An 18344-nucleotide genomic window follows, 5' to 3' on the forward strand; every position below is an offset into this window, starting at 1 on the left:
GCGCGACAGAAGCCCAAAATCCCCCCTCCGCCCACGGGGCGACCGATCCGCACCCGCCAGTGGAAATTGACATATCCTGGAGAACGGATGGCTTTAACGTTCTCCCTCCACCATTGATCGTCACCCCACGGCAGAAAGGAAGAGTAGTCCGAGCGTTCCCTCATTCCCCTGTAGGTCAGACCTGTCGGCTCCCCTCCCTCACGGTCAGAGGTCTGCAAGGTCCCGCTAATGCTTATTCCGTTCAGACTGATTTACACGCGCTCTGACAGGATTTATCGTCGCCCCCCCGGCACAACACACACACACGTGGGCTCGGAGTGCCATTGCTCCGCTCCGTGATTTACGAGAGCCATTGACCGGGCCCGTCTCGCCCCCAGCGCCCCGACGCCACACTCCTCCCTTCCTTCTGAAGGGAGCGAGCAGACGAGGTCGGAGGGGGTCACGTGCCCCGGGCAGAAGGCCGGCTCGCAGCCCGCCGCTCCCTGCCCCATCACGGCCGCCCTCTCGGGCGCTCGGCGTGCGCCGTCCGTCTCGGCACCCAGCTGTGGTGAAGTGAGCTAATTGATAAGGCTGTGTGGCCAGTTTGCTGAGCAAATGAATCGTAATAGCAATCCCCGTGCGACTGCTCGGATAACACAATTTAAAAAAAAGCTCCAGAATGCTTTTTAGCTTTTAATATCCAGGTGCGCAGACGGTTAGCCGACATTTAATTCAACTATTTTCGCCTCTGACTGATGACGGCTCGGAGCTGAAATGCTATGAAGCGCCGCGGCGAAGGAGCAAGAGCCGGCGATGCGGGGTGCAGATGGCACGGCGTGTAAAGCCATTAGTGCCAATCTGCTGTGTCAAGCAGGTATTTGTGCCAAGACATTGTATGGCACTCAAGGAGGGAACACGGCCAGGCCACACACATGCCCATATGATAGTGCTGACACTTGGAGTACACCCAGACCGCTATTGTGTGTGTGTGTGTGTGTGTGTGTGAGAGCGCTGGTGCCAGAGATGTGCATGATTAGGACCCTACTGTATGAGACAGTGACGGCACACATGAATAATGCTCTTATAGATCTTAATACGCTTATGAATTTTTAATCTCCCCCGCTCGGCTCCGGCGCAGCGGTGCTATAGGCAGAGGGATCAATGCGGACATGTTGCCTGTTCCCTCTTCTTTCAGGGACCTGAAAGAGAGAGAGAGAGAGAGAGAGAGAGTCTTCTTCAATCAATCAAACTGTTATTTCAGACTCAAGGTCCAGATAGTATAAAACATTAATATAGAATACATACAGAATTACAAGTAAAATACATAGAACTACAAATATAAACAGACAGCTGTACCAATGTCCCCCCAGCTGGGATCGGTAGCGCGTAGGAATAAACTTAATGTTTGATCAAACCATGATGATCTCATTTTCAGAGTCATCAACCCGGCAGATGCATTTATACATAAGATGTCTTCTTCTTCTACTTCTTCTTCTTCTTCTTCTTCTTCTTCTTCTTCTTCTTCTACTTCTTCTTCTTCTTCTTCTCCTCCTCCTCCTCCATCCTGTGATCTCGGGACAGTTCAGTCTGGATCAATCTCTCTGAAGCGAAGCCGGAAGCGAGAGCCAAGGCTCTAATCTGTGATGTCAATGAGAGACAAAGGCGCTGCTGCTGCCGAAGGGATGTGGGCCAACTTTGTGGACACGGTGACACACCACAGGATCATATTTACATGGATGTTGAGAAGCACTTTTGTTGGAAGCCCTATAAAAAAAAGAAAGAAGAACAGCTGGTATTGAATCTAAAAGAGGCAGCCAATTGAGACGCCAGCTGTCCGATCTCGAGGTCGTTGGAGTGGCCTTTGCGGTCTCTCGATGGCATCAGAGATCTACGTTTTTTGTTCATGAAGTATCTCCATTTCAGTTCAAAAAGCTCTCTCTCTCTCCCTCTAACACACACGTGCACATTGCCCCTCGCAGATGATGCCACGTTACTATATTTTCTCACGCTGAAGTTGTCCTCGCCCCGTGATAATTGGGAATTTAATTGATGCCGTCACATGGTCCGTAGAAAAAAAAGAGAAAAGGCGTTTCAAGTGATTGCAGAGGCAATGTTGAAGAAAAAAAAACACGAGATTTTTCTTCTCGAGGAGAAAAAAAGGCGCCTCAGCAGAGCCGGGATTAGGAAGAGGAAAAAAAGGGAAAAGAAGAAGAAAAAAACCATCGCTTTCTGATTAGCTTTTCTTCCTCTCTTCCTCTTGAAATGCAAACTCCCGAACACCTCGCGTGGGGAGGCAACGTGACATATATACAGTAGTCTCTCTCTCTGCGCTACCTGCACGTGGGCGATCGCACAGCAGGTGAAATCGCCGTTGCAACAGGAAACGGACCGGGGCGACGGTCATTAGCATGTCATGAACATCGGCATAAACACACTCCATGCTGAGTGAAATACGCCCGAATCACACAATTAACAGTGTGGCGCTCGCGCTACATACATGACGACACACATGACGACACACGTGATGACACACGTGACTCGTGATGAAGCGCGCTCGCGCTCCGACGGCGCCCCGGCTCCCGAAGGTATACGGCGATACACTCCGGATTGTGCTGAATCATTCGTTCACGAGTCGCTGCTGGAACATTGCTCTGCAAAAGGCAGTTGAAAGATTGCTGCAGCCCGGAGGCATCTGGAAAAGCGAATGACACAGTTATTGACGCTCCCTGCCCGCGCTGTTGTGCGGCGCCCACGGGATATTTTGCGACGAGCGCGCGCAGGAAATCGACGGCGTGATGAAAAAGGGAGGCGGGGAAGTTAAAGTGCATGTGTGCATGTGCGCACGTGGCGGCCGAGCCCCTTTTAGTCATATTACCATGACGACACTGACTCCTTTCATTCACGCGTTGAGGTGTGTAGGGATGTTCTGAAACTGGGCACTTCGCAAATGATGGAAAACAGGCTTCCGGACGCTCGTGAATTAAGTTATTAACATTTCATGGCAGGAAGTGTAAAACAAACATTCAAGTCCTCACGATCGTGGTCTTCATCGGTCCCGGCTCCTCAGGTCCAGCCTGCAGCCCGGGGTCCATCGGAAGAGAGCGCTATCTCTAATCCACAGAGTCTTAGACTCAAAATCAGCCAATCCTCGCTCTCAAAGGTGAGTCCAACCCTTAACACCTTCTCGTTGGGTCAAAGTCCCGCTAGAACAACGAGGGGTCGAATGTCACTGAACCCCGGGTCAAAACGTCACTTCCGGTCAAGTCGCTAAACAAGTATTTTCACAATAAAAGTCCCGTCTTGTTATTGTCCGCATTAAAGTCACTTTCACGGGCTTCAATCGGCTTCGACAATCTGAAATACTAAGATAGTCACTCTTATGCAACATACATTAATTCTTGCCATTTACATTTGCATAGAGTAAACATTATCCCCTATGCTTCATAACACATTAATAACGATATCAATATTTTCCCTAATATTTCTGATTATAATATCTTTCTATATGTATTAATTTAAAGCATAAGACCTCTGCACATGTTATCAAAATAAACTATTACAACCTAACAGGTTGCTTTTACTTGATGATGCATATTTCATGTCACATTTCAGAGGGGAATATTTTACCTATTATTTAACATTAATTTCTACGCTGTAGTTCTGTAGACTTCAGTATTACAATTAAACCGTGGCAAGGTATCAACTGACAGCTGTTTAATTATTGTCAGGCAATCGGTGGCCACCCGTATGCCTTTAAGGACATGTCGCAGACAGTACTTTAGCCCTCGCCTCCCGAGGATGTTCACAAAGAGGAACTGCTGCTGTTATTTCCCTCCGATCAGAGGCGGACACGTAAACACACCGCCAAAATCAGATCTGACACAAACGCATCACAAAAGACCGAAAATCAAAAAATAAAGGCCCGCTTTTAAGCCAGAACACGAGTCAGATAAAAGAGGTCCTTTATGAGACTGGAGAGAGAGAGAGAGAGAGAAACAAGAAGTGTGAGATGGTGCCAACAACTGTAAACACACACACCTCCTGACAAGGAACTCATCAATAATGATAAGAAAGAGAAAAAAAAACTAATTTCACTGCGAGCGGCGCTGTGTTTTTTTCCGCGTGCCTCCACTCATACTCCCCGTAGACATCATTTAGCCTCCGGGTTCGTGCACAGCAGGGGTGAGACAGCAATTAGAGGAGTGACTACAGCGTTGGAGGGAGGGAAGAGAGAGAGGGAGATAACAAGACAGAAGAGAGAGAGATTACCGTCCAGGGCGAAGAAGGGATGACGCGGAAACAAATGGGATTGAACCTCAGAGAGAGTGCAGCGAGAGGTGTGGAAAGAAATAGGGGGGGGGACGAACGATATTTTTTAAGGGCACCGGTAATGGCGTGTGGATTGACGGAGCGGAGGAGGGGGAAAGAAGAGTGAGAGTGGTGGAAAGTGAGGAAAGGTTAATAGCTTACAACTTGGCGGAAGGGGGAGGAACGTGTGAGGCAGTTTAAGAAGGAAAAAAAAACGAAGAGAGATGGGGGGATACGGAGGAGGGAAGGAGATCACACACGTTTCTGGAGATGACCTCTCGGCTCGAGATACGAGGCCCGAGGCCGGGGAGAGGAAGAGAGGGTTATGAAAAGAGGCAGCAGGGAAACCAGGGCATCGGCGAGGGGGGGGGGGGGGGGGGACACGGCGGGAAATACAAGAGAGAGAGAGAGAGAGAGGACAGAGGGAGCGGTTAAATACCATTTTTATTACGAGTCCCCGCGGAGGCCGCATTCAAATCTGTGGAGGATCACGTGGAGGAAAGAATAGACGGGATGACTGAGGGAATGAGGCTATAGGAAGGAGAAAAGAAGAGGGAGAAAAGAGGAGATAGTGTGGAGTCTATTAAAGATGGAATTCAAAGGAAACACAGCCTGCCTTTCTCTTCTTTGCTTTCAATCTCCCGTCTCTCTTTACAGCCGCGTTTCATCTCCGGATAATGTCGAACAAATCAGCGGAGCGAGGATCTGAATTTAAAGTATCGTTCTTCCCCCGATGTGAGGATATCTCTGAGAGTATATGAGCTGCTTCAAAATACATCCACATCAATTTTGAATGTAAAATAAGAAATGTAGATAAACCTGAACATTCGGGTTAGTGTGTGTGTGCGACTTTAAATTACTGTTCAGTCCAAAATCTAAAATACATAGTTGTCCTCTTACCTGTAATTGCCATTTATGAATCTCCAGATGTTCTTTCCTCCATTATTATGAGACTTGCGATGCTCAAAAAGAAAATGCTTTTGATAATCTCATCTTTTTTGCAGAAAACATGCGGCGTCAGCTATATTTTAAGCCATAAAACCAACTGTATGTTGTCTGAAATAGGTCTTATTACGAAGTATTTTTAACAACAAAGTCGATTAAAGATATAACCTGAGTAAATAAAGGAGCAAGTTGTGTTCAAAAGATCTTGGATCATTTCCTCTCCAGTCTCCTATAACACGTTTGTTACCGTTGGAAACGAGTAATGTCAAGCTTTAGATCACAGGCGTTAAACTCAAGGCCCGGGGGCCGAACCCGTCCCGCCACGTCATTTTATATGGCCCGTGACGGCTTGAAAGACACACGATCACCTTTTCTTTTTTTCTTTATTTTCAATTTTTTTATTATAAGACAAAAGACAATACATAGACATAACACCTAGAGGACGGCGAAACAATGGACATAACATCATAAAGTCAGAGTATTGTGAAAGAAGAAAAAATAAACAAAGGAAAAAAAATGACAATAATAATAAAGAAAGAATAACGATCACCTTTTCTTAATTAAATGTTTTAAAAAAAATCCTATACTTTTATTTTGAAAGTTTTAAATTAAACGAGTTTATGTTTTAATATTAAAGGAATGTTCTTATGTACAATATTTCTACACTTCAATAAACAATAATTAAATGCAAAGAGAGTTATTTCACTATATGTTTAGGTGTAGTTTATACAGTTTCAGGTGCTCGATGGTGTTTTGAGCCCTCACCGGCGCCTTCCAGGCAGCCGGGGGTCCCGCCCCCCAAAACTCTGATCCAATCAATGCGCTACCCCCACTTGGAGCGGAGCGCATATTCAAATCCACTTTTTGGAGCGCATTGCATATTCAAACCCGCGCATTTGGAGCCAAACCCACTTGGAGCGCATTTGGAGCGCATTTAACCCACTTGGTTCAACAATTTCAAAGGTACGTAGCTATTTTTGGGCCGGCTAATGTTGTGGTAATGTTATTTCAACCTGCTAGCTAGCAGATAGATGATGCTAATCTTAGCTGTGGTAATGTCATTTCTACCTGCTAGCGAGCTAAATCTGGTTAAAACATTAGGTAACAAAGTAAGATTAATTACTGCAGATTAATCACTGTATTTGAGTGATTGTTAATGGTTAGTGGTTATCTTTCAAATGATGCCTGTGAGGCACTTGACGTTGAGACTGGTTGACTTCCAGGCTGCTTTGGAATAAGGATACCTCTGAGGCAGCCACCAGTTTTGGATAACTCTGAGGCATCATAGGTAGTGTTGACTGCCAGGCTGCCTAGTCGTTGGTATACAGGTTAACTCACAGGCATCCAGTTGGTTTTAGATACCTGTAAGGCATCTAGACGGACATTAAGAGGGGCTGACTCCCAGGCTGCTTCCTAACACTGGTTAGCTCTCAGGCAGCCAATTAGCTTTGGATGCCTGTGAGGCACTTGATGTTGAGACTGGTTGACTTCCAGGCTGCTTTGGAATAAGGATACCTCTGAGGCAGCCACCAGTTTTTGGATAACTCTGAGGCATCATAGGTAGTGTTGACTACTTTATATTAATAAATAACTACTTTAAAGACTTTAAAGACTACTTTATATCAATAAAGAACTTCAGAAAGCCAGCTCCAAACTATTACACCCCAGTGTCAATAAGTGTTTCATTGTCACATTGGTATGTGCATCAAATCTGAATTTAATACTGTGTTCGTGTCATGATATGTCTTTCCCATTTTTGTTAAGGCGAAGCCAAGGACCTGTGCTCCTCCGTCGGTGCTCTGGCTGCCAGGAGCATCGAATTTAAAGAAGTGGCCATGCTGCGGCATCAGACCCCACTGTGGCCACAGGAGAGCCACGGAGTTCAAGTAATTTGCAATATTCCACATCCTATATCTGGGCTCTGACAGGTTTAATAGACATTATTTATCCTGAATTTATGTTTATCTTTTCCTCCAGACAACAGCTCCAGCACCTCGCCAACCAGGTGAGGTCAAATGATCAATTTGACCTCCTCACGCACACCTTGGGGCCAGGAATGGTAGAGGTGGTGGTGGATATTTTTAAAAAGTGTGTTGACACACATTGAAAATATTAACAATTAGCAATTTGTTGTTTGTTGTGTTCATTAATTAAATATCTTCATGTTCTACATCACTGTGTATGTGTCGTGAATTGGAAGTGTATTGAACTTGGCATCTTGATTTAACTAGTCTGATAATTTAGCTAGCTGGGCCTGAAATCGCATGGTGTAAATTACAGATCCGACATGTTAGGCATGTGGATTAAGGCAAATAGTCATGGTAACACTATGTCAACACTAATTTCTACAGCTTCACATAAGGGTTTATTCCAGTAGAGTGTTACAAGTTAATGAAACCCCAACTTACATGAATTATTTTTTTTAAATGTATCGTCAGAGGACACACACATGATGGAGGAGAGACATGACTGATGGGGTGTGACATATTCTTTATTGAAAATAAAGGCCAAATACAACCCTCATACACACAGTAAAATGGTAAAACAAAATTTCACGCAAACAGCTTAGTTTACTAAGCACGAAGGATGGCAGAATTTAATACACTATAAATATTATCTAAATATTTTATTGGGGCAGTGTGGGACAGGTCGGAAAACTGGGGAAAGACTAGTTACGGGTTCGCTGTCTTCGCCTGCGCTTAAATGCCCCGTCGTGATGGACAGTTTGTATCTGCCGCTTGTTGTGGTCTGTCTTTGAATAGTTTGCAATCAGGTGGAGCAGTCCTCCTCCTGATCTCCTCCACCGTTATCTGGTATCTTTGTAAAAATAATTTCTGAGTCACACTCAAAGAAGGTTTCAATGTTTCAACAATATTATTCGTAACAATATTAGGATTTCATCTTCTTTACATACAGTACAGTATTGTACACATGTAATGTCTGTACATAGCCCTTCTGTCTTTACTGCCATCCCAACAGATGTTCCTATAACCCAAAACTGTGATGGGCTCTGGGGAAACCAGTCACATGGTGAAAAGGGACATTTTTGAGATTAGAGTGAAAATACTAGTAGGTCGAAACTCAGTATTTTGGTGAAATTGGGTTTTGATTCAATTATTATTCTATAACATGTCTATCATCCCTAAACATATCTACTTGTTTTTCATTAATTGAATGTGTTAAAATGTGCTTTATTCAACCAGCCAGTCTATTTAGAACCCCTCTTTAAAGTTGTTTTTGTCAAAATTCTATTCCATGAAATCTAACTGATCAGCTGACTTTGGGCAATCATAACATTTGAAACAGACAAATAATGAAAACATATTTGAAACAAGCTTGAAGTCAGCTTCCAAAAGGTCAAATTTCACCATGTGACTGGTTTTCCCAGATCCCATCACAAATGGTCTCAGCACTGTTACTACCACACTACCACTAAAAATATAAACCTGTCTTGAAGAAACCTATGCCTAGCTGTGCACTTCACCTTTGCTCCGATGCCCTGAGCATGTCCTCAAAAGGCTGTGGACATTCTGAAATGCCGGCTGGGATGGGGCAGTAGGGCTTGGTGGAGCAGCAGGGCCGGATGGGGCAGGAAGGGTGGATGGAGCAGCAGGGCTAGATGGGGTTGGGGCTGGGGCGGAGGCTCCACCAACCAGTGGTGACTGGTGGAAAATTGCGATCTTTGCAGATGGTCCTATAAAGTAACAAGAAGTAACCAAATTTGCTATATGAGGAGATGAACTAGTGTTGTAGTACTCGAGTCCAGATGGCAAGATAAAGAATAACTTACCACCTTTTGACACCTGCAGGGCCTTCCGCTTCCATCCTACTGTATAAAGACATTGCAAGGAACTAATAAGTATTTTTGGGAATTATTGAAGTCATTGTTAAATGTCAGTGTGTGAAAGAGACTTTTTTTTAGTCATTAAAGTAGGTCTAGGTTGAACCTTACCCTTCCTGGGCGCCATTTCTTCATGAACTGAAAGAGAAAGGCAATATGAGTGTGATTAGTATTATCACATAATGTTAGGCATATGCAATGTTAAAAATAATCTGGCAGATTTATTCAATAGGCCTATCTGTATGAGGAGGCATGAGGACAATTTAACTAAGGGATATCAGTCTACAGTCAACCAGTCTCAACGTCAGGTGCCTCAAAGGCATCCAAAGCTAATTGGCTGCCTGAGAGCTAACCAGTGTTAGGAAGCAGCCTGGGAGTCAGCCCCTCTTAATGTCCGTCTAGATGCCTTACAGGTATCTAAAACCAACTGGATGCCTGTGAGTTAACCTGTATACCAACGACTAGGCAGCCTGGCAGTCAACACTACCTATGATGCCTCAGAGTTATCCAAAACTGGTGGCTGCCTCAGAGGTATCCTTATTCCAAAGCAGCCTGGAAGTCAACCAGTCTCAACGTCAAGTGCCTCACAGGCATCATTTGAAAGATAACCACTAACCATTAACAATCACTCAAATACAGTGATTAATCTGCAGTAATTAATCTTACTTTGTTACCTAATGTTTTAACCAGATTTAGCTCGCTAGCAGGTAGAAATGACATTACCACAGCTAAGATTAGCATCATCTATCTGCTAGCTAGCAGGTTGAAATAACATTACCACAACATTAGCCGGCCCAAAAATAGCTACGTACCTTTGAAATTGTTGAACCAAGTGGGTTAAATGCGCTCCAAATGCGCTCCAAGTGGGTTTGGCTCCAAATGCGCGGGTTTGAATATGCAATGCGCTCCAAAAAGTGGATTTGAATATGCGCTCCGCTCCAAGTGGGGGTAGCGCATTGATTGGATCAGAGTTTTGGGGGGCGGGACCAGGGCTCAAAACACCATCGAGCGTTTCAGGTACACTGGCCCTTTAAGAGGCAGCCATGATGCTGAAGTGGCCCACAATGTAAATGAGTTTGACACCCCTGCTTTAGCTGCACTACAGTAGAGGCTGCTGGGAAGTCACTGTGAGCCTGTGGGAGGAGCCAGTAACCATCTCACTCACGTACTTGGGGGGGGGGGGGGCAATCCGAGCATACCTCACAGAGCATGGAGCCCTTCAGTCATGCATGAATAGTGATCAATATCCAATGTATTTATTTCTATTTGTGTTTTTGAGCAGATGTATGGTATATACAGGATGTACATTTACAGCCCGAGTAAGAAGACAAGTGGAAGACATTGCATCATCATCATGGGATATTGGTGATATTGCTTTTGAAATGTGGATGTGGACGATGGATTCTTCTTGTTCAGCTTATTGCATTTGAAAAGAGAGCAGACATATGGATATGACCCTTCTGGTGAAGGGGAGCTATTGCTGACTCATTTTGGGTATTTTATTTTTGGTGTTCATTTCCAACAGGCCATCGGGCTTTAACTCGTCAAGGTTAGCCGTGTCAATGGGTGCAGTAATATGCGAAGAGGCCGCGCGGCAGTCAGAGTCGTGATTATGCACGGCCCCTTTGACCTTGAGCTAATATTTATGCGTCGGCCCAGACCGTGCACTGTTCTCCCACCGTGGCCCCCGAAGGAGGCCGTGAGTCAGGGAGCGAAGGGCAGGGTGAGAGAGGAGGAGGCTGAAGATGAGGGAGAGAGAGCAATGAGCTGTCAGGTGAAGTCGCAGCCAGAGTGGAGCATGTATATAAACCTACAGCTAATCATCCGATCTGGGATCAGTTCTTCTGCCGCTCACTCGGATCTGAACGTAAGCTTATAAATACTTGCCAGTTACCAGTGGATGAACGTTGTGGTGTGTGGGGCTTTTTCAAAAAATCTCAGCTTCAAATCATCAAAGTACTAAATTAAAATATGAATACTTGCTTTAATTAGCGTGGTGTGCTCCCATGTTAACACGAAAGCTGGTTAATTAGGTGGTTGGGTAAGCTTCTGAGCTTTAGTTTTTTTGGACTGGATTCCAAGTTGGAAATATAAATATGGCAACAAAGCAACATGATTTTGATGATGAGGCATTGTGTTTTTGGGATGTCCATAACACGGTCATGGGCACAATATCTCAAACGCCTGCAGGGAATTAAATGACATCTGGCACTAACATCCTGAACTGATTAAAATTGAGTAAGAACACGTTTTTGGCTAACATTTTAAGAATTTATTGAGTTAATTTATGAATTATGCAGATACCACATTTACAGCACACGATACAGACATAAAGAAAACAAGCTATTGAATGACGTTGGACCTGCTCGTGTCTACAGCAATGCAGCGCTGGACAAAGAAAACCAAATTATAAGATGGATAAGAGTTGAGGTCCAAAGCTTCTTTCAGGTAAACATTTAAATGGTCAAATGTAAAAATAAAAACATGCTTAGCATGTTCGTATAGTGTTGTTAGCTAACGGAAAGGCAGTGTCGGCCATTGAAACATAGCTCGAAATATTTAATTTACTTTATTTAGCTCGAGACAACTGTATTTCTTGTAAAACTAAATAACATTGGTTGCCATGTTAAAACGTTTTCTTTAAAAAAAAATTAAAAAGCTGATTTATGTTTGTTATGGTTAACTTGTAGTTTCTGCGGCTCGTCCGTCTGTCGGCATCGTTCAGTCGGTTTATGAGAGCGTTTCTTGTTTTAACCCTTGTGTTGCCTTCGGGTCATTTTGACCCGATTCAATATTTAACCCTCCTGTCGCCTTCGGGTCAATTTGACCCGATTCAATGTTTAATGTCGGTGTTCTTTCGGGAGTCAAAAAACAAACATAAAGTACCTCACACTTAAACTTGGAAAACAATATTAATTCTAGTAATTTTCTGGAGATTTTAATAGCTGGGGTCATATTGACCTCAAGGGTAAAATATGTTAGTAAATATAAAGGTAACACGAGGGTTAAACATTGAATCGGGTCATATTGACCCGAAGGCGACAGGAGGGTGAAACATTGAATCGGGTCAAATTGACCCGAAGGCAACACAAGGGTTAAAGCAGCTGCTGGAAACGATGATTAAAGCTACGAGAGTGAACCAAACAGCAACACTGTGAAGCCAAAATAATGAGCACCGCAACCCTCCGTAGACCGGAGTTATCTCATTCTTTGGACACATTAAATATTAGAGCAGCGTTAAGCTTTTCTATAGCGATCTTAAGAAAAACACCAATTACTTGATGCCCTTGTAGACTTTTCTGTGTGGGAAACTGTCGCGCTTCGGCTAGCAGCTGGCATGGCCGGTGGATGCCACCGAGAGAGGGAGGGGGCCACAGAGCGGATGGCGAGGTCAGGTCAGGGGGAAAGAGGTCAGAGGTCGGGGCGGAATCGGTGAAAGGTGGCGCCCGATAGGGGGAGGGGGAGGGGGAGGGGGGGGGGCGTGAGGAGGGGATCTTCTCTTCAACTTGCCGACGGACGCAGCCACAAAGGTGTACATATTTAAATGCATCCTGCGAGGCAGGCACACACACACACACACGCTGAGATAATTAAACTAAAGTGACACGCAGCATTAATAAAGCATAAAGTATACGCTGGCCAAGTTTTTTTCAACACGGTATGTTCCATAAGAATATATTACAAGATGTAATATCTGTAAGGCCTTTTTCATCCTACATGGGATCACAGCCTTAAAACAATCCGTCCATTTTCTGGCAAAAAGCCCGATAAGCAGTCGTACCCCCTCTTCTGAAGGATAGAGCGAAATAATGAAAAAGATAAACGGTGCCCGAAAAATCTCTTTCATGATCGCACATTGCTCTTTGTCCTTTGCACACACACTGTTAAGAGAGACGCGTACGTGAACCGATTCGGTCGCCTCGGGTGGGAGACGGAAAGAAAAGTCACGCCGCAGTCTTCTCGTGTAGGGGAAACCGGGGGAGGAGAGGAGCGGGGGGGGAACGAGACGGGAGAGGAGAGATGGAGAGGAGGGGGGGAAAGGTTTGAGGTGTGAGTCGGCTCACACCGGGTACTTTATTGAGGGAAATAATCGTGCTCTAAGGACAGACGTGTAGCAAACTGTCGTAAAAGCACGTCGGCGGCGCCCAGGCGCAGCGCGTCACCGCGCGCTGCTAACCTGTCGCACTGGAGAGGACGCGGGTCCACGGGTCACGATGCCCGTCCTCTCTTCTGACGACGGCCCCGGTCACGGTATCCTCGCCTTACTCTTCGAGGGGGAGAGGGAAACTCGAGCGAGGGCGAAGACCGAGTTAAGGGGGAGGAAGGCGGAGATCAGTAACTCCCTCTATATGATTCTGCGATCGTTCGGGCCTGATGAGCGGCGCGCGTGCACCTCGACAGTGGTTGCTGTTTGGCTCGGCGCGCGACACCCCTAGATGATGTCAGATCGATCTCCGCGGAGAGAAACGCTGTGTATTCAATTATCTGGTCTCCTCCCAGCCCGCTCGAGGGTACAAGGCTCGTAGAGCGGCTGGCGGGACACTTATTAATATTCTTATTCTTAGGACAAACTCCGCGACGAGGACTCGGTGTTACGAGTCCCTCTCTTGGTCCCAGAACCAACCACGGCTCGGCCGAGAGACGGAGGTCTACCGGCTGCAGCGATATCTCTCTTTAGTACAAAATGTCAGTTACCAGTGTGTGAGGAATCAGTATGTGCCCTGAGTAACTGGGGTCAGTGGGTGTAGCCGTGCAGATGTCGCTCAGACTCACCTCGGGGGCGGCGGGGGTCCGCTCTCGGGTCTCCGCCTTTGGTCTCCTCGGGTGGGTCGACAGGTGAAGAAATAGGGCTCACAAAAAAATAGGTCCACGAACCGAATGTAAAGTTTAAGACTGCAAGGCAGCCAAGTATTTTATTCAAAAAAAGAAGAAAGAAATAAACAAAGTACAATTATAAGTGAGTTCCCTCTCGGGAGCCTGACCAAAAGTCACAAGAACTCAAAAAACTCTCTTTTTCTTCAGCCTTTCAGAAAAAAAGAAGAAAAATAGACAAAGTACGTCAGGCGTCCGTGAGTACTTCACGGACGCCTGACGCAAACCACAACCTATGAAAAAACCTCTTTTCTTTTCAAAAACTCATTTTCAAAAAGCCTGTTTTCCTTTTCCCTGTTCGTCACCTTTATACCCTCTGCTCCTCCCACTTTTCACCGGATATCCGTCCCTCTTTGGGGTGCTGATGGGGGGTTCATCCACCCCCCCCTCTCTTCCTGAGAGGTTCTGGAGAGACTCTCTGTCCCACTTCAAAGAGGGGGACCGTTGTCTTAGCTGGTTTAGATGAGCTCGGTCACCTCGGTGACCTGTCTCCGGGTGTCTCCTCTTATCTCTCAGGCACTTAGGGTCCCCTCTTTATGATCCTTTCAGACTTGGTGAGACTTCCCGTGGGCAGTGACATCAAACACACTCTAACCGGGGGTCAGGATACAGAACATATTGGGAGACATATATCACATTATCATATCAATGACCATTGATCTACAGGCAGGTTAACACACATGAATTCAGGTTTGTGTTTATTCACTCCGCAATACATCCTCCCTGGCCCATTTGGTCAGGATATGGGCTCCGAACACACAATCAACCAGGTCTTCATTTGAATATCACAAGAGGTGCCATGGTTACCTCTCGTGTCGAGCCGGTTGTAAACGCCAAAGATGACCACTCAGGACCCGTGTTCTGTCACACCTGGCCCTCTGCTTATCGTCCCAGCGATGGCCTCGATGCTTTCATTTGATCTTACAGCCACTCTCCCCGTCGGCCGGCCTGATGGATGCCTTGTTGCTTTCCTGTTGTTGTAGTCTAATGGAACTGGGGTCCCCTTTGATCTGTTTTATTACTCACATTCCGCATTCACTTTTCCCGGCCTGGTCTACGGCTCCTCTTGCTAATCCCAGAAAAATTCGCATTTATTTGTCCCACTTCTAACAACACACACACACAAACACACACACACACGCGCACACAGGCTTTTGGCCGCCGCTGGTAAAAGCCATTCTTCTTGGCAGTGGCACGCGGCGGCATATATGTGGGCGATTTTCCCTTTAAATGTACAGCAGTGAGTTAAGCCTCCAGTGGCCTTTCCCGAGCTTGTCTCCTTCGGCTAAAAATGTCAGTTTGGAGTATACACCACCAGAGCGGAGCACTGAAGCAATAAAACACACAAACAATCGCCCGGACGAGCCGCCGACACACACGCGCGCACACCGGCGCACACGCTGCCTCTAATACGTCGGCTGATTATGATAATCAAAAGCCTGATTTGCATACTCTGAGGCTAAAAGCACAGTTCTGCCCTGAATAATGTATCGCGGGAAGGAAACAGTGGAGAGACGCATCGAACAGCTCATTGTGCGAAAGGAAAAGTCTAATAATGATGAATAATCAATGTTCTATTAGGGTGTGTGTGTGTGTGTGTGTCACCCGGCGAGCCCTCCGGAGACGGACTGAATTAGATCAAACGGGGCAACAGGGCAACAGGGCAACATGTCCGCGCCGCAACCAGATCACAGAGGCAGCGGGCGCCGCTGACCGAACGCCGATGCCGGATCGATGGGCGATCAATGATCAATAATTAGCTCGCCGCATTCAAGCCGCGTCTCAGACAGGAGACCGTCTTCAATACCGGCCGGACATTTCACTGTGGGGCAGAATAAAAGGGAATCCCACACACACACACACACACACAGACAGAGATACACAGACATGCAGACACACAGACACACACACACAGACACACACACACACAGACACACACAGGCACGCAGACACACACACACTCACACACAGATACATACACAGACACGCACACACATTAACTGATACACACAGACACACTCAGACACACACGCAGACACACACACACGCAGACACACACGCACACACAGATACAGACACAGAAACAGGACACACAGACACACACGCACGCAGACACACACACACACACGCGCGTGCGGCCGTGATCGATCGCTCAGATGCGACCCGAGAAGTGTTAACGGGGGGTGCTGAGCGATTAAACATCTCTCTTGTTCTGCCTGTTTTGTGATATACATGCCTAAAAGGCGCCTAATATTTCGAGACTGAAATAATATCGGCATTATAATTATTATAACTATGAGGATTTTTTTAGTTGCCTATTTTGTGTTGCCCCCTCAGGACTTGGTGCCCTACGCACAGCGCGTAGTGCGCGTTATGGGAGCGGCGGCGCTGATCACAACTCTGATCAAAACATAAACAAGGGATGATTAAATGACCTTCAGAATTTAACCGATTAAAAATGTATTAACCGACAATGTATGTTTTGTATACCATTTTCTCCGGAGCTCATATATATTTACTTTAATACTACAAGAGGGCGCCCCATTGGACATTGTTTTGTTTGGCGGCGCCTTTTGTTGGATAACGACAGGCGGACAAGAGCAGCCGTTTCGAGCGAGAGCCTAATTGTTTTATTAATCTGTTCGTTTAAATTGTTTGTGCTTCATCAATTAATGTTTCACATAACTAATGTGCCGCTAGAATTGTTCAAATAATACTTAAACTAAGAAAAAGATGTACGTTTTGTATCTTATCAATTATCAATCGTTTTAAGTAAAATACAGAAATTTGCAACCCTAATGTTACGACCAGGTCTTAGACGCAACAGGAAAGAGCGAGACCACTTTCCAACTTTGCGTTTTTTTGTTGTTGTATTTATTTGGGGCTGGGAGAACAGCTTCAGGAGCCGACAAGGCCAAAATACAAAAAACAAAACACCTCTTACTTTTAAAAGGAAACTAACTAACCTAAGCAAACAAAAAAATAAAATCAAATACACCGTTCTTCCCTAACTCCCTATCTAACAAACACAGATGACAAAAAGAAAGAAAATGTCGTCAAACTCCCTACTTCCCTGCACAATATATACAAGTGTTACAAATAGGTTTGTGGAGAGTGACACACCTACACACACACACACACACACACACACACACACACACACAGCAGATACGAAACAAACACAGAACACACAATTTCCCGCTATTGACGAGATACAAGACACGTCACGGATCAAAAATAGGTCAGATAAAAGAATAACACGTAATTTAAATCATAAATATTTTTATATTAATTTCAAACTTTTCAAAATTGAAAATTAAAAACATTTTATTTATTTCTTGTAAATGACCTCTCGCGGCCCACCTGCAGTACCTTCGCGGCCCACCAGTGGAGAGGCGAGCAGCCATGTGCATGCGCGCTCGTGTGTGTCACACCTGCCACAAACACCATTTGCATGCTCTGTTTTTCTTCATGTGGTTTGATGGTCTGCTTCAGGGACGCTCGGCGCGTCGCGACACTCGTCTCTCTGCTGGAATCGTGGTGAATTCATTTGAGTCGAAAGGAGAGCCCGGGTTTTATTCTCATAGTTTTTGGGGCGTGATTTCTATCCGTTATGTTAATACGATAGTGTAAGTGTGTAGATAAAGATTAGGATGTAAATAAGATAACGGGCTTATGTTGGTAATAAATCTCGTTGCGCTAACTGCGGCGGGCGCAGATGGTAAGAGTCGGAACCTGCACAATTACAGCACAAAAACGATGTCAAATTCGTGAAATCCCCCCCGCTTCGTGCGAAGTGGCCCTCTAGCCTGGGCCGATGGCTTCCGGGCGTTTCTGTGGCGTTTGCACGTCTTCAATTGAGGTAATACGCATTAATATGCGTTCGGTGCAAAATGAGCCTCGTCACAAAGATCAGCGCTTAACAGCCACGTAGCAATTACAGTGAAATCATGTGACTGAAGCGCACTGACGGATATTCAACCCTCTAAATATGGGTTGCAGAGGCTAATTTTTGTAACACGTTATTTCACGGGTGTGCAATTTCTGAATAAGTAATATCTCCGAAATAATCAAGTAATTTAATAGCAATTATAGGAACAATATAATAACAGTGTTGACTTGGATCAAATGAAACAATCCAACTGATTGTGAGTGTGAGAAGTAATGAGTGTAAAAATAGACTAAGACACAAAAGTATTCCCTCTTAATCATTCAATTCAATTCAGTTTATTTATATTTAGTTCACTCGAGTGCTTTACAATCTGTACACATAGACATCCTGCCCCCAAACCTCCAAGCATCGGACCAGGAAAAAAAATAATAACTTCAGGGGAAAAAAGAAGGAAACCTGGAGAGGAGAGGGATCCTCTCTCTCTCTGATGGGATGGACAGATGAAAT

General features: G+C 45.3%; 1 protein-coding gene and 1 long non-coding RNA gene across 2 annotated transcripts in view; one reads left to right on the plus strand and one right to left on the minus strand.

The window, feature by feature from the left end:
• LOC130198490 (uncharacterized) overlaps positions 1-18344 on the plus strand; it is a 186236-nt gene that overhangs the window by 60876 nt on the left and 107016 nt on the right. The window lies entirely within an intron of this gene.
• Positions 8078-11164, minus strand: LOC130197520 (uncharacterized). Its single transcript, XR_008832477.1, has 3 exons — positions 9185-11164; positions 9023-9061; positions 8078-8926 (listed from the first exon to the last, which is right to left on the minus strand). It is a non-coding gene; the product is annotated as an uncharacterized LOC130197520 (long non-coding RNA).

The sequence above is a fragment of the Pseudoliparis swirei genome, chromosome 8 (assembly GCF_029220125.1).
Source record: "Pseudoliparis swirei isolate HS2019 ecotype Mariana Trench chromosome 8, NWPU_hadal_v1, whole genome shotgun sequence".
NCBI classification, from domain to species: domain Eukaryota; kingdom Metazoa; phylum Chordata; class Actinopteri; order Perciformes; family Liparidae; genus Pseudoliparis; species Pseudoliparis swirei.